The sequence below is a fragment of the Salvia miltiorrhiza genome, chromosome 4 (genome assembly GCF_028751815.1).
Source record: "Salvia miltiorrhiza cultivar Shanhuang (shh) chromosome 4, IMPLAD_Smil_shh, whole genome shotgun sequence".
NCBI classification, from domain to species: Eukaryota; Viridiplantae; Streptophyta; class Magnoliopsida; order Lamiales; family Lamiaceae; genus Salvia; species Salvia miltiorrhiza.
In genome coordinates this window covers 54,434,961-54,445,585 of record NC_080390.1, presented here as the reverse complement: position 1 = coordinate 54,445,585, position 10,625 = coordinate 54,434,961, and the positions used below count along the sequence as shown (strand labels likewise).

At 35.5% G+C, this 10,625-nt stretch overlaps 1 long non-coding RNA gene across 2 annotated transcripts; it reads right to left on the bottom strand.

The window, feature by feature from the left end:
• Window positions 1-823: 823 nt before the first annotated feature.
• LOC131020757 (uncharacterized) lies at window positions 824-4,022 on the bottom strand. Of its 2 annotated transcripts, XR_009100759.1 has the most exons (3): window positions 3,855-4,022; window positions 1,714-1,778; window positions 824-1,118 (listed from the first exon to the last, which is right to left on the bottom strand). It is a non-coding gene; the product is annotated as an uncharacterized LOC131020757 (long non-coding RNA). The 2 variants fall into 2 exon arrangements; XR_009100758.1 differs by lacking the exon at window positions 1,714-1,778.
• Between the last annotated feature and the right edge of the window lie 6,603 nt (window positions 4,023-10,625).

The window sequence follows — 10,625 nt, the reverse complement described above, 5'->3', positions numbered from 1 at the left end:
ACAACTAAACTTATTTTAAGGTCTTCTATTCTAGTGGACTCGGATCCCATTTCCCATGTATGTCACAAATATATATATAACCCGCAGACAATCAAATCACGCCCTTTTTATAATCTATCGTGTAACATAAGTCGATTCGATGTTCCATCGTGTGTAAACATTCGAACGTAGAGACTTATGCTTAAACCCTTGATGCAATGTTTGCCTTGAATTCATCTTGTATCATCATTCCGTGCTTTTCCTTCAACGCGTACATGTCTTTTCATTCCTCTTTGTAATTCAAAAGAACCATTGTTTTCTTGTGGAAGCTGAAATGCTCTAAGTTCTCTATCATTCTTCTAAATCATCACTTCAAGAATCTAGATTGTAGAGATATCCTACTAATCCAGCAGTCTATGTTCTTTTAGAATCGTGATCATGCAACTTATAGCAATCTATGTTTTCTGGGGAAAGCATGTGTCAATTCTCTATCATTCTTCTTATTATATCATCATAACTGCAATGATATGCCATGAAAGGCAAAACATTCAACATTTCATCATAGCATGCTCTTTACATAAACATCTTCATGAAACAGTTTAGAACAATAACATCTTTAAAACGTTGTAACTGCAGTTACCTTTTTCCTTGATTGAGCACGATGCAATGGAGTGTTGAGCGGTGTCGTATTAACCCACGTATGTCTAGTGAATCAAACTAGACTTGGCTTTTTAGAATAAGGTTTCTAGTGCCAGAGCAAACGAACTGCTCTGATACCACTCTGTCACAGCCCACTATCCCAATGACGGGTTAACCGGGGTTATGACTTGGGGTGAACAATAAGAAACGGAAATTAAAGGGGATTTACTAAGTAACCAACATTAATAACAAACTAGTGGTATATATATATAACCACTTGGGTAATTCACAAATGAGTCTGCCATAACGACTAGACCCCAACTGAAAGTTAATTAAAATGAAGTAGTAATAAGTTCAAGTAGAAATGATAAATAGGTCAGAGTGTTTGCAGCGAAAAAACGTGTGAGTTATGCATATGGAGATGCATACTCAAGGTTTCATTACATAAACATCAAAAGGGAAATCCGCTCAACACCGATCCATTCCATCGCCTGCTCAACCTGCACATTTAGAAATACATGCAGGGCTGAGTATAAAAATACTCAGTGACATAAGCCGAAAATACAACATGCATACATATATAAATTGAACTGCCAACAGTAACACACAGGGGTTTTCTTGAATGACCTGCGCTTACTAAAACATTTCATTCATTTTCATAAAGGTGGATGCGCATCCCATTTTCAGTCTATATGATCCATATCTGTCCTTTCTGTCACGCGCCGGGAAGGAGGCCTCCTTACCACGGACGCCAAGACCGGTCGCAAGCGACTCGCGGTCTCCATGAGTGTACACGTTAACCCTAGCTAGCGACCTTTGTCTAGCATAGGATCCCAATTGGATTTCCTTTAAAGTTGGCGAACCAACACAGATAGGATACATATAAAAACATAAACATTTTTGGCAGTCAATCATTTCATAAACATTTCATTTCATTTCATGAACATTTCATTTTCATTTCATAAGAGTCATTTATCATTTGGGCATAATAATAAACTGAAATTAATAGTTAAAATCATCTCATGCATATATTCGTATAACAGGCCTACGACACGTAGGGGATCTCTATATACGTATAGTAAAAGTAATGCCCACCTCAATTGTTCTTAAAGCTGGCGTAGAGTCGTTTCTTCTTCGGCTTCACTTTCTGTCGCCCGGACCTTCATTGATGAAGAGTCGATAAGTTCGTGAAGAAATTGTCATAAGACAAAGTCTAATTCTACGTGCCTAGGGTATCTTTTAATGTTTTAGGGTTCTAGCATCCATAATTCGTTACATTAAAGACAGTCAAAAATCAATCATACCTCGTCTAATCTCATTCAAACACATAGGCAACACAAACACATAAGGCACATAAGAATCACAATCAAACATCATCAAAACATGCTCTGTTTTTACACTGACTCAACTTCAAAATTTAATCTGTTCTGACTCCGATATCTCCTGGACTCGAGACTCATACCGAAAGAAAGATCTTCGAGTCTAGTTTCATATAAAAAAAAAGTAGAGTCGAAAACTCCAAGTGGTTTGAGAGATATGACGTTTTTACCACGATCTACCATGTTCGGCAGTTTTGAACAATCGAAAACTTGGATTTTTGAAAAATAGTAAACGTTGTCAAACTGGGCTCAACTTTGGTGGATATCTAGATAACACAATAAGGTTAATACCATAAAAATTTGGAAATCTAGATCACACAGGAAGCTACTGAAATGAATGACTCTTTCCTCTGTTCTCTGAAATTCTCGGTAGTAATGTGCAGTTTAGGTTTTGCATTTTAAAGAAGTATCAAACGAAGTTGGAATGGCTTGAAATTTTACCAGGGTACTCAAGACTCATGTAGGGACTTTCTATAAAATTTTCAAAGCTATTAGACATCGACAAACCGTCGATCACAGTAGGTCAGTAGGCCTACGAAATTCATATTTATAAGTCCTTAAAAAATAATTTATATAAATCAAGAAATAAGAGTTTAATCCCAAAAATATTCATTAAAAGTCCATCATAATTTAAATAAAAGAACGGACCTCATTTAAAATAAATAGTCCCAAACTCGTTACGCACATATACTAAATCTTTCATGAAACATCCTTTAAAATAAACTTTGATACATAGAAAATAATTCAACAACTTGAGCTCTTAAGAGGTTGTTTTGCAACAGACATCAAATCTGCCTCGGATCTCCAAATGAGGCTCCAAAAGACATTCTGGAAACTAGACATTTCAAGGATCATTCTCCAATTTGAATCGAATGAAAAAAAAAATTCAAACGAGCAAGATATGCGCTCTCAAAGATGGGTATTTAACAAGCAAAAAATCTAAAAATTTCAGATTTCCAGATTACAACCAAGTCAGTGGGCTTTCTTTAAAAATTCATATCTCCCTTTACAAAACTCCACTGGGAACCCCAAGGGTCAATCTGGAAACTAGGGAGAGATCATAACACTCTACAGATGGATTTACTCCAAGAACATTCATGGTTTAGAAGATATGACTGTCTAAAGTTCAGTGCACAAAAAGAGTTCAAGTTTGGCAGATTTAGAACATAAATCGGAAAAACCACTTTAGGCTTCACCAAAAATTCTAAAACTGAACAAGTAAGTTCCCAACATGTCAGTGAATATTCAGAAGAAAGATAGGCTTGAGAATCAAAGATTTAAGTCGGCCTTTGCCACCTCAAAGTCGTAGGTTTGTAAAATCTACTGGATGGTACAAGGAATAAGAACTAGATTTCAAGAATTTATACCGGTTGTTTCCCTTACTCAAAAATGGTGAGACCGATGTCAAAAGAAAGATACGGGAGTCTAGAGTGACATATTCAAGTTTCAAAGGTTTTCACCGATTGAAACTTTACTTATGGCCTCCCAAAGATTGTTTACCAAAAATGTATTCCAGATGGGCAGTGATGTTTACAAATTCATAAATAAATCATAAGAGCTCCAAACCTTCTGAAATTTTACCAAAGTATAGAAAACATATGAAAGATGATACACAATGAATTTGGGAATTTTTGGGAACCGTTTGGATGGCTGGAATCGCCTTGCAAAACACTGTCGAGCAGTGTGCTTATGGCAGATTCGCTGCCTTACCTCATGCACGGTTTTTCACCCAATAAACTCTACCAAAATAATCATCCAAAATCATAAAACATATCCTCACATAATATAGCACACAAATGTGTAAAAATCCATGGCCATAAAGCATTTTCAGTTGAGAAAAAGCAAAGAAAAACTCACCCTCGAAGCACAACCTTCACTCTATAGTTTTCCCACACTCTCCCTTGCTTTGCTACTTCTCTTGGGGCTTCAAAGGCTTCTATGGAGTGTGATAATGGTGGGAGAAAAGTTGTGAGAGTGGGAGAAAGAATGTAGTGGTGGGGGAAAAGGAGTAGTGTGGTGGAGAGGTAGGAGTAGTCGTAGGGAAAAAGATTAGTGGTAGGGAAAAGAAAATATTAGTGATGGTAGGGAAAAAGATTAGTGGTAGGGAAAAGAAAATATTAGTGGAGGATAATGGGGTGTTACATTAAGTAAATATAAAAATATGGTGTAGTAATAACCCATGTGTAAGAAAAAAAATATATGTAAGACTAATCATCAATTAATAAAATGCTAGAGCATAAAACTCTTGTGATCAAAATTAGAATAAATAGCACTAACATTAGTGCACTCTCTCAATTTATAAATATATCATAGGAAAATAATTTGAGAAAAATATTGATGGAAAATTTTTATAACTCATCATTCCTAAATTTCTCGGTAAAAATAAATAAATACATAAATTTTTTTTTTCGATTTGAAAACTCAAAATAAATCTTTGAGCTCCATCATTCTCTTAATGGACTCAAAATATATTTTGAGTGCATCATCCGTTGAAATAAAAATAAAAATAAATTATCACGTTTGTAATCATCAAATTCACATAAGTCCGTATTTTATTAATGGATGCTGAACCCTAATTACCATAAGAAATCCTTAAATCAATAATTAAAAGTCTATAATCCTTAATAAAAAGTCAGGGCATTACAACTCACAACCCCAATACATCTATTTTTTTTTTTTATGATTTATCAATGACTACTCAAACCAATCAATCATTAATTCAACCACAATATTATTATTATTTTATAATATTTTTTTATCGTTATACTAATCATGATAAAAAGAAATTAAAACTATAGCAAAATTAACAAAAAAAATATAAATCTAGGAAAATTGGTGTTATACTATATGTTGAGAAATAGAGAGAATTTATAGTGTAAATGTAAACAAAATTGTATTAGTAATCGAAATCACAAAAACTTTCGGCTTTTGGTTGATAGCTTTATAATCTTTCTGATTATCGTTACATAAAAAAGAAATCACCGTCATTTATACTCCATCCGTCCCGCGAAGCTTGAGCAATTTCCTTTCGGCACGGATTTGAAAGAGTCTAGCATTTTATGTATTATGTGTGGTAGGTGAAAAAGTGAAAATATAAATAAAGATAAATTTTTTTACCATATAAAGAAAATGTTCAAGTTTCGCGGGACAACCCAAAAAGGAAAGCTTCGCGGGACAGAGAGAGTATTAAATAATGTGATTTCAGATTATCGTTACATAAAAAATTATTTGTGCAATGTTTAATTTATGTATCAACCAAATCACACTAAAATGGTATACATGCATAAATTATAAAAGAAAATGAAAATCACTATTTAATACTATAATACTAATATTTATCATAGTAGTTAGAAAATATTGACCGACCCACACTGAAGTCTGATTTCTCTGCGACACTTTTATATTACATCTAGTATTTTACTATATCAATATATATATAGTGTATATAATGCAATCCATTAATACAATATAGTATCGTAATTTCCCATGCCATACATTAATGACAATTCAACATGTACAAAATGTAACGCAAAAAATATATCAGGTGTCTGCATACCTATATTTAGTTCACCATTTTGGTGAAAATAGAGAGAAAACCAAATCAAATTGGGAATTGTTAAGTGCACCTTTTGAGATGCTCAGATTCATTCAAAAGGATGAAGAAATTTGGAGATCCAATAGTTATGAGTCATGACATCATGGAAAATTGCAAGATACCCCATTTCTATGTAATTTATTTTTATTTTTATTTTTATTTATTTTTTATTGTGGTCCTCTTCATCATATCTATTGTCTATTGTTTGGTCCATTTATTTTTTTATTTAGTGGTTTTCTCTTTCTGGTCCTATCCTATGTCTTGTGCTTATGGTTAATGTTATTGCCGCTCCACCTTCTTTGGTTTTTGGTTGATTTGTACGTTTTTAAGAATTGAAGTTTTTCCTTTCGTTTGAGTAATTTTATTAGAGGCAAATGCAGAAATTAAAGTTGCATGAGAAAGTAAAAAAAAAAAAATCAAAGGCCAGGGATGCTAAATTAAAAAATTTCCGATAAAAAAAATAAAAAAAAAATAATAATAATAAAAGGAATTGTTCCCTTGAACTCCTCCATGCTTGTACAGTTGTACTTGTTGTATGGATGTTTCTGTTTTCTGTAAAAATAATTTCTCTATGGGAGTGACAAAAACCAACTTTTTTCTATATTAATTTTGAATACAATATTATTGTAATATGAAAAATATTATTTTGAATACAATATTATAAGATATGTGATCGTATGGGTATTCCGGATTATCTGTATGATCGTCTCACGCATTCGGTGGCGGATTATTACTTCGACAACTGTTGGCATTTTTCTGAAAATTTTGTTGAGAATTATCCTGATATTGTGGGTGATATTGTTCTTATTCCTATAGATAACTCCACGGACGCCCGGTATTGGAAGCACTCTCTTCGCGGTGATGTGACCTCGGCTCTGGCCTTCGCCAACACTTGCCACCGTTACCCCAAGGTCTCGTGGGGATCGTGGCTCTGGGATGCGGCCATCCCGGTCCGCCGGTCGCTGACCTGCTGGAGGCTCATCCATGGTCGTCTTCCAACCATGGACTGCTTAATTCGCCAGGGGCTTGTGGCTCCAAACGTTTGCTGTTTATGCTTCAGCGAGGCAGAGAACATCTCTCACATTTTTTGGGAGTGCATGAAGTCGAAACAGGTGTGGGCTCCCTTCCTCAATTGGTTCGGTCACCCTGAGCTCCTGGATTGTAGAGATATTACGAGTTTTCTTGTGAGGGCATGGGGCTTGAAGTTCAGTTCTCTCTTGCAGAGGCTTTGGAAGATTGGTATTATCAACTTGATCTGGATGATTTGGACCAGCCGTAATAGTGTGATCTTTGATGATAAGCCATTCAGTGAAACAAAGGTTCTTAAGTTCATCAAAATTACTTACAAGGAGGTGGATTCCTCGAACCTGAAACTCGGGCACATGGCGAATGACTGGCAAGATTACATCACTTTACGTGAGCTTGGAATGAGGTCGAGATCCGCTCCCCCTCCTGAGTACATCGATGTTCACTGGTGGCCTCCGGACTTGAACTGGATGAAAGTAAATACGGACGGCTCGGCTTTGGGGGCACCGGGAAGGATTTTTGCCGGAGGAGTTTTTCGTGATCATCAAGCTGAGGTTCGTGGCTGTTTTCATGTGAAGGGGGGCTCGGGCTTTGCTCTGGAGGCGGAGCTGTTGGCGGTGATCAAAGCCATTGCCATTGCAGAGAGCCGCGGGTGGCGTAAACTTTGGTTGGAATCGGACTCTACGTATGTCATTGAGCTGCTTCGAAAGAAATCAATGGAGGTGCCTTGGAGATTTCTGTCTAGTTGGAAAGCGACGATTGCCTTACTCAATAATTTCGAGCTTCGTGTCTCTCATATTTACAGGGAGGGCAACGCGGTGGCGGATATCATGGCTCACAGCTCGCGTCAAGAGGGTTGGTGGGCGCACAGCATCGAGGCTATTGATTCGGCTGTAATCCGGGACATGGCCTCGCACAGCCACATCAGACGAATCTAATGTGCTACTGGTGCGGGGTTTCTTTGAGGGCTGAGTTGTCTGGTGGGGTGCTGGCTGGTGGAGGCGAGCGGTGCGGTTCTTTGCTTGAGCAGTTGACGGTTGGTCTTGCTGTTGTTTGGACGAACACCTGGGGTGCGGTGAGGTTAAACTACTGCTGGGGGTTCGCGGTGGATGGCGGGGTGCGGGCTGTGAGGAGTTGGTGTTCCAGCACTTGCTCGAACAGTTGGTGGGCGGCTCTGCTTGGCTTGCCAGCGCGCCCCTTCGTTGACACTCTCGGTCTTTTAATTCTCGGTCTTTTTGTTGCTGATCTTCGTTGCTTTTTTGTTTTGGTGTCTTGTTTCGTGGTTTGCTCACGGCGACGGCGTTTCACCGGCCGTGTTGCTGCCCTTCGTCTGGTTGTTTTTTGGGCAATTTGGCGACGGCGTCTCACCGGCCCTTTGCCCCGGTTTGGTTTGTTGTTTTTCTTTTTGTGGGAAGAGAGCCGGGTTGGTTTGGGGACGATGGTTAGGCCGGAGTTCCGGAAACTTACCCTGCCGCTCTCTTTCCCTCGTTGCTGGTCGTTAGACGGGTACTCTTTTTCCTTTTACGGTTTTTCCCTTGTGGTTTTCCGTAAAAAGGTTTTAACGAGGCTCGGCCCTTAGTCTGCGTTCTTGTGCTTTCAGGGGTTTCTTAGGTTTTTTCTTTTCCTTTATATAATATCGCATTTTATATATTGTAATATGAAAAATATTGTTGTATAAAAAATACTCCCTCCGTCCCACTAGACTTGGCACTTTTGCACGGAGATTAAGAATAAATGGTTAAGAGTGTAAAGTAGGTAGGGTCCACTTATTTTATGTGAGTAGAGAAAGTAGGGACCACATACTATTTTAGGAAAATGCCAATTCTAGTGGGACAAACAAAAAAGGCAAGTGTGCCAATTCTAGTGGGACGGAGGGAGTATATATAATCATAGTAAAACCATTATTATATGCCTAAAAACCATTTTGTTGCATAAAAAACACTACTATTACTCATCAGTCAAAATATATAGTCTATATTAGTTTCTAATTAATGGAATAAGAATTAATGATATTAATCTGATTATCCCCTATTTCTACATATTGTAATTGCACATCGTATGTGTACACATAATATATGTAAATACACAACTTTGAAGTTTGAAGTGGAGCCAATTGTGATCCCCATTAAACATGTGAAATTAATTGCTACCAGTCTACAACTCTATTTAAATACTGTAAGACTTCAATAAATAACGAATTTAATTTATCGTTGATAAAGTGGCCATTAAACTCTAGAATTCGGTAGATAGTTTAAACTAAGCGAACATCACTCGCTCGATCCAATTGACAAGACATTTGCGTATTGCATTAGCTCCTATAATCAGGGGCGGAGCCAGGATTTTTTTTGGGGGGGCTGAACTGTTACGGGGTTCGGGGGCGGTAGCCCCCGATTTTTTTTTTTGGGGGCATTCAATACATTTTAGACATTTTTTACTAAAATACAAATATAATCATAATAATAACAACATTTTTATAGATAATATAGTTCAAAACATTTACTAAATTTTTTTTTTGGAGCATTCAATACATTTTAGACATTTTTTACTAAAATACAAATATAATAATAATAATAACAACATTTTCATTTATAATATAGTTCAAAACATTTACTAAATTTTTTTTGGGGGGCATTCAATACATTTTAGATATTTTTTACTAAAATACAAATATAATAATAATAATAATAATAACAACATTTTCATAGATAATATAGTTCAAAACATTTACTAAAAATTTTTTTGGGGGCATTCAATACATTTAGACATTTTTTACTAAAATACAAATATAATAATAATAATAACAACATTTTCATAGATAATATAGTTCAACATTTACTAAAAAAATTTTGGGGAAAATTAATACATTTTAGACATTTTTTTACTAAAATACAAATATAATAATAATAACAACAACATTTTTAGACATATTATAAAAAAAAAAAAAAAAAAAAAAAAAAAAAAAATTTGGGGGGGGGGCTCTAGCCCCCCCTGGCTCCGCCCCTGCCTATAATTGAATCTTAGAGCATTCCTACTAGAGAGATAAGGTGGGCTCTTAAAAATAGTCTTCGGTGCGCACCGACCTCCGAGCCCTTCACTACGGATGCTCTAATATCATTTCTCTGTGTAGAAATTGGATTGAGTAGAAACTTTTTCTCTTGTGACACTGTAATAAAATTGTCTAATAGAGACACAATTTTAGTGACGTTAAGAGTTGTGTCACAAAATTTATTTTATCTGTAAATGTAACAAAGTTTAGCTACACCAATACATGCATCTATATACTTTAATTACACACATAAAAGTAAATTTTGTTATATTTAAAAATATATTGTAACTAATTTTGCGATATTTATCAATGTAACAAATTTCGGGCCATTCATCACAAAATTATTATGTTACATGTAGGTCTCTCTCTTATTCAAATGTCACTAAATTTAGTGACATGTCTTATTTTTATGACACGCATAATAGCTACTCAACTATAATAACATGTCACCATTCTAATTAGTTACTTTGTGATTTTCCCTATTTAATAAAAAATATGTCACTATATATTAGAACATTTTGTTGTAGTATATGTAAAACTCAACTGTAACGATTGATGATCAATAATTTAGATTGAATTTTACTTATCAGAGATAAAAGATTTGTACTGGATCCTCTATCTCTTGATCGATATATATGTATATATATAGAGAGAGAAAGAAAAAAAATGTTATATTGCATATCATATATGAGCATTTTATCTGAGCAGCCTCACGCTTAACCTATGTTAACAATATTCTTTTTTGTTTTATAACATATAACCTGAGTAGATCGTTTATTCATTATGACATATACACTTATTTAATATTTAATATTTATGTCTAACCGTACAATGGGTCATTGATTCTACCAACCTTAACGCCTTATTTGCTTATAGGGACAGAAATTAAATAATCGCAAGACATTAAATTGATTATGCATATGATTTATTCTATTCTATACTCCATTAAATAAGTTGTCGT